This window comes from Rhinopithecus bieti, unplaced genomic scaffold (genome assembly GCF_001698545.2).
Source record: "Rhinopithecus bieti isolate Rb0 unplaced genomic scaffold, ASM169854v2 scaffold_5626, whole genome shotgun sequence".
Lineage (NCBI taxonomy): Eukaryota > Metazoa > Chordata > Mammalia > Primates > Cercopithecidae > Rhinopithecus > Rhinopithecus bieti.
The window spans coordinates 6,047,043-6,053,535 of record NW_016805666.1 but is presented as its reverse complement, the minus strand read 5'-3'; the positions used below and the strand labels follow the sequence as shown (position 1 = coordinate 6,053,535).

The following is a 6,493-nucleotide window of genomic DNA, read 5'->3' as shown; positions in this document are numbered from 1 at the left end:
ATGGAAAAAAACTTCTAAAAGGAAAACAAGAAAAGCAATTCTTCAGTTTCACATAATTAAAAGAACAGGAGAAAGCATGTAAGCTACATATAGCTAAATTTACGAAACCAACCAAAGCCTGGGGGATTTCTCTTCTGATGATGTGTCATAAAAAGGTCCACTGTCTTATATACACATGTATCTAATGTTACATTCCATCACTGTAAAAGTCCCCTTTGCCCCCTCCCCCAAAAAGTTTCAGTCTAGTCCCCAAACTTGGAAAGCGGTGCTCACTCCTGCTGCCAGTGCAGTTCGTTCTTGGTCAGCAGCACTGGGTTAGTGACAGTGGGACTTAGAGTAGGATTAAATGATGGGCAGTCTGTTGTGACAGGTCTTTCAGCATCTTTAACCAAGTACCAACCATCTCCTAGGTGGTATAAGTCAAACCGATATACATTTTTAAGGAAAGAAAATGGAGGAAATTTACATTTCTCCCCTTGTAAGCTTCTTTAATTTCTGTTTTAACTTGGTTTCCCTACGATTTTCATATTGAGCTCAACTTGAATTACTAAATCAAGAAGGAGAGTGTTTCAAGACCACCCTCCTAGAACCAAAGAAAACGTAGTACCCTACGTTGGCCAACAATAGTAAAACCAGGAGTAGCTCCCTCATCTAGAAAAAGGTAAGAGCTTCACGGGGAGAGAATTTGGGATACTTGTTTCCTCTCCCTTCCAACACAAAATGATCTCTTCAAGGTCATTCACAAGATGTGAAACCATGTTAGAAGCTAGTGCATGGAAGTACATTTGGCATTCTCAATTTTCCCCTCCAGGTTACTTTAGTTAGGGCAGTAGTCACACTGCAGTTAGCAGGCCTGGATTAAACTCATAGATCTTCACTCATTGATTGTATGACCTTGGGCTATCACATTACTTACTGGAGTCTCAGTTTGTGAAACTGAATTATTATTTTGCCTTTAACTTCCATCATAAGATTGTTGAAGAGTCTCAGTGAGATAATACATGGGAAGATGATTTGTAATCAGTAAAGAGTTACATAAATGTATGTGATTTGTATATGCTTATTTTATTGACTTTATTACATGATTGTAATTATTCATGGTGTTATGTTTTTGTTGACATAAGTATGACACAGAAGTAAAAGGGAAGCTCTGGAAATAAATTATATGGGTGTGAATCTGAACTCTGGCAATTCTTAGCTGAGTGACCTTGGTTAAACAACTTAACCTCTCTGTCCGAGTTGCTTCATTTATAAAATGGTGATATGACAGAACTTACCTCATAGAGTTGTTGTAAGGATTCAACGTGTCAATAATTGTAATGCATTTATAAGTGTGCATGGCACTTATCATTGGCTCACATTAATTATATCCATGTTTCTTATCAAAACACCTATTCTCCAAAACATTGAAAAGTTTCCTATTTGGGCAATGAGGATACCACTCTTCGTCTGTGTCATAAAGAGGAATTAAATCTATTCTCTTTTCTGTTTTGGAATATGACCAAAACCAGATGGACATACAACATGTAGTAATTCAGTTTTCAAATTGTTGAATAAAGCACCCTGAATAAATTTGCTATATAAAGGAATTTACAAATTATTAGGAAGTAGTTGTTTATATTGCTTTTGTCAGCCTATTGTAACTGACAATATGTCAGAGAAAAGCAAGTGGAAGTACAGCTACTTTATATAATAAAATTCATGGAGAAAAGGTCTTCTTCCATTTGCTATGGCAGAGCCCAGTGAGCTCATATTCACCCAACTTTGAAGCAGGGGCCTGATTTCAGAGCAAGATGATGTAAGAGCAGAGCTAGGCTTCTTTGTGTTTTCAAGACAAGGACACTGACAATATTCTACTAATGAAAATTCTATTTGCCATTACAGTGTCAAGGTTAATCATTCATTTCAAGTAAATTTTCAGCCTTTGTTAAATATATTCCAAGAGTGAATGATGATGTGTATGAATTACAAGGTGTGTTTTCTTGTTTTAAGAAATCTGTATCTTATGTCAGGGAATTAATTTAAATGGAAATTTTAATAATAGCATGGTCATTCTCATACTTTACATTATTATCACATCTTCTTTGAGCCTTGCAAGAGCCTAGTTAGGTACTGCTAGTATTATTATGGATCTGTTTTGCAGATGTGGTTTAGAGAGGTTGAATAACGTGTCCAGCAGCATACAGTTACTGGGCAATTAAAACAAGAGCCATGAAAGATCATAATGTCATGAACTGGAAGCTTGTTGAGGACAGAGAGAATGTGGAGGTGTATGGAATTCCCTGGTAACTTACAAAGCCCTGGATGCAATCTGTGAATGATGCAGTGTTTAAAACGAATGTGTAAACTAGCCCAATAGTAGATTTGGAAGTTGAAAGATGGCCTATGAATAAGCAAAAGACCAAAAAGCCTCTGTTTTTCCTTTTAAAATGTGGAGATAATTAAGACTGCCCAAGTTTTTATTTGTTTGACTAGAGGCCAAAAACATAGACTCTATATATATAACTAAACATAACTGCATAATTATCATTTTGATGTGCATTTGACACCTTTCTTCAAAGTAATTAAAACTTCTTCTGCTCATAATGTCTTCAGAAGAGGAAGAAGAAATTCTTAAGTTGTTCAAAGAAAGATAGTGTAAAAATAAAAGTATTGGTATCCCTGAGATATAACCCTTTAAAATACCTGGTTGTTAATTTAACCTAAATCATCAGTAGGTTGGCTTAATTTCATTCCTGATCCCAAAATGCAAAGATATTGGAAATGTACAAGTAACTTTGGAGGAAGACTTATGAGATTTAGTGGCCCAGGTAGGAAACGTACGAATTTCTATATACAAAATAAACTGATTTAAGCATTGCTTCTGAGCTCAATATCCATATATTTAGGTCCTAGCTAACTTCTTAAATTTCTTTATACTCACCTCTTCTCACTGGGGAAATGGAGTAAACGATGCTGATGATGACTTAAAAAGCCAAAAAGCACTATGACAATAGCTGCAGGAGTGCGAGGAAAAAAGGAGTCTTTGTTGTCTGACTGAATCCAAAACACTACATTCTTTTAATAGAGATCTAAACACAGAAATAATGTTGCTCTCAGAAAGCTGACATGGATTGTTTTTGTTCTGTTCTTTAAATGCCTAACTTGATGTTGTCATGTTAAGACAGAGAGGAGAACTTCAAACAGCACCGGTTACCTTTTTCATCTTTCCTCCTAACTTCCTTCTCTGCTGTGCTTCTGTATTGGTTACCTTCTGCATCACCACACCCTCATATCTCATCAACCTACAGAAAAAAATCAGCAACACAAAGACTCAAGAATACACATCCTCTTTCCAGGTCTTTTGTAGGGGGTGTGGGGTGGTGGTGCACAGGACTGCAGTTCTGGAGAAATGTGCCATGTTTTACTTCTGTCTTCTAGTATTATTTAGTTTGCAAACATACATTAAACTCTGAAACTTTGACACCTGGAGAAATTGTTAAGAATTTAGATTCTCAGGCTCTACCCATACAGACTTCGTGTTTTGAGAGACCATCAGGAATCGGCATGTTAACAAGCGTTTCAGGTGAATCTCATGCATTTTCTTTGAAAAAAAAAAAAAAAGCCATCATTGTATTCATTCATTTGGCATTTTCCAGTTTTCAGAACGCTTACATATGCATATTCAGTTCTGCGAGGTAGATGCGAATCATTATCCCCATTTTGAGGATATAAAAGAGACTCCAAATTTAGCAATAATTTCCTCAAGGCCTCATTATACACCCCCTCTTGCCTATTTCTCTGGCTACTCCCCTTAGCTGACCTTTGTCTGTTTGGATGTTTAATTGCAAGGCAGGGAGCCCCCAAAGCCCACTGTACTATCCATGTCTGCCTTGCTCAAGAATGAGAGAAGTCTTCTGTTAGCCGAGGAAGGAAAACAATTTTATTTGTGGAATGTGAACATTTTCCTAATTGATAGAATTACCGGTTGATGTTCAGTAATGCCCCTCACCCCATCCAGATGCACATATGGAAATGCATTCAGCCTTGCTTTGGGACGTAAGGTATGTGTATGTGTGTCTTTTTCACGTATCTGGTTCTGTATTGCTAGACTTCCAAGGATATATCCACTGTCTTCATTCAGCCACACTGAACTGCTGCAGGGGATGTGTGCTCCCCAAATGACAGCTGGGATTCTCCCTTTCCTCAGGATGTCTTGCCTGTTTAATCCTCCTCCCAGCTGTTTGTTCCATGAGCCCCTATCTGCCAGCCTCTGCTTTGCCCAGCTGGCAGCCTGGAAGGTCCAGGCCCCTGGGCGTTGTAGGGTGTTAGACTCCTGCTTGATCTGAACAACGTCACAGATCTCAATCCTTTTCATCTCGAGACCACGTGAATCTTGGCTAGGCCCATAGGTTTGTGCTCATATCTAGAGAGCTCCTGGGGTCCTTCTGAGTCCCACATCCATTTTCAGTAGCTTCCAGGGCCTGCATTTTCCTTGCCTTCTATTAGGATGTTTCCAACATACACCTGTCTGTGCTTGGAAATCATACATTTAATCCTTCTGCACTACCCTAGATGCTTAGTGAGGTGTCTGAAGGAGAGAGATTAGGGATATATGAAGAGAAATTGTAAGTAGAAACCAATAGCCGCTCCCAGACTTTATCATGAATGGAAGGTGATTAATGCTTCATGCTGCATTTTAACTTGGAGAACTCCTCTGCCCAGTGTCTCCAACATCAGACATCATCACACTCACGTCTGCGGACCTGATTGCACTCCACAGCTTGTGGTTGACTGTCCTTGTCCACATCACTCCCTCACCGCACTTGGAGTGATCCTCTGTGCAGGTTGCTTATTTGGGCTCTCTTTTTAGGGGCTGTGCCTGCTTTGCAGCTTTCCAGACAGAACCAAGAAATCTGGGTTCCAAGAAGGAGGGAAACACTTTTTCCTGTTCCAAAATGAGCCATAGGTGGGGCCCATGATAAGGTCCAAGAGGTCATTGTTACTTTCTCCAGTGTTCACTTTCTTCCTGACTAAACAGAGAATCCTACGTGCTCAAGCTTATTGGAGAGACCGTGGACTGCATTTTCTCAGCTCCCCCATCTCTCACCCCTTCTTTGCCCACCTAGGGTCCTTTAACCCCCACTGTGGTTGTGTTTCTCTTGTGGGAGGGACCGGACAGAGGGGACCCGAGCTGCAGTTCCCTTGCTCTGCCTCTGAGAATTTCTCATCCAAACCTCAATCACGTAGGATTGCGTAGAGAGGAGAAAAGGGGAGAGACAGAAAACACAGAGAGGAGGGAGAGGGGTGGCGGGAGGGAGGGAGGAAAGAAGGGAGTCTGGGAGCCGAGGGCGCGAGGAAAGGGAACCTGACTAGAGCGCGCTGTGCTTCCCGGCGCTCCAGGAGCCCGGCCCCCAGCTCGGCCCCACCTGGGCGCTCTTTCGCTCTTCCGTGGGTCGGCGGGCCGTGCGGGAGGAACTCTGGCTGCCGCCAGCTCTGCGTCCCACCCACCATCTCGGTGGCTCTTGCCCCTGCCCGGAGTTTCCTGCGGTGCTAACACTCCAGCTGAGCCAACCGGTGGGGCGGCGGCGGCGGCTCCGCGCGCCCAGAGCCTCAGCCCATGAATGGGACTCCGCCCTGAGCGCCCCCTCCCGGGCCTGGGGAGGCGGCGGCGCGGCGGCGGGGGGCGACCCGCAAGCCCGCGGCTCTGAGCGGCCACCTGCGCAGCAAGTTGGGCGAGTTGGCAGCCGCCCGCACCTGCCTCCTGGCCCCGGCCCCTGATTCCGCCTCCAGCCCCAAGTGCCCGGGTTGCGCGCTCGGCTGCCTCCTGCGGTAGCGCCAGGAGGCCTAGGGGCCCCGCCTGCGCCCCCGGCGCCAGACCATGGTGGGCAGCTCCGGCCAGGAGCCGCAGCCTCCGCGAGCCGACGTCGCCTGCAGCCAGCCCCCGCCCCACCCGAGCGGACGCGCGGGTGTTCGCAGCGCGCGGGTCACTTCCTTCCTCGGCCGGGATGGGCGGCGCGGGACTGAGTGATCGGCCTTGCGTCCGGCGGGTAATCCCCATCTGATCTGCTGCCTGTGAGCTGCTGACTGCCGGGGCGCGCGAGCCTGGGGGGCACGGGCAGCAGCGCGGCGATGACCTGATCCCGAGCCCGCCAGGGCGCCCCTTCCTTCCCTCCCTTCCCTCGCTCCCTCTGAGCCTGTGCGGAGACCGGCTCGGTGCGGCGGCCCCGGGTGGACCATGGCGGGGAGCTCCAGTTAAAGGCGTGTGGGCGCCGAGCTGGAGAGGACACCTTCGGCATCGCTGCCTTTTGAGGGGGCTTATTTAAACTACTGAGTCATTCCAGATTTAGGATTCCCTAAATAATCACCAACTGTGCCCGTCTCGTGCTGGAAAGCAAGCGGAAAGAGAAAGAGCGCCCACTCTTGGGACCCCGCAGATCGCCTCTCGCTGGTTTCTCCCCGAGGGGTGCTTGGCCCTCGAGGCTATTCCCTCCCTCCCTCCCTCCCTCCCGCC

General features: G+C 45.5%; 1 protein-coding gene across 2 annotated transcripts in view; it reads left to right on the top strand.

The window, feature by feature from the left end:
- FGF12 (fibroblast growth factor 12) overlaps window positions 1-6,493 on the top strand; it is a 603,053-nt gene that overhangs the window by 327,715 nt on the left and 268,845 nt on the right. The gene's annotated exons all lie outside the window — the stretch shown is intronic.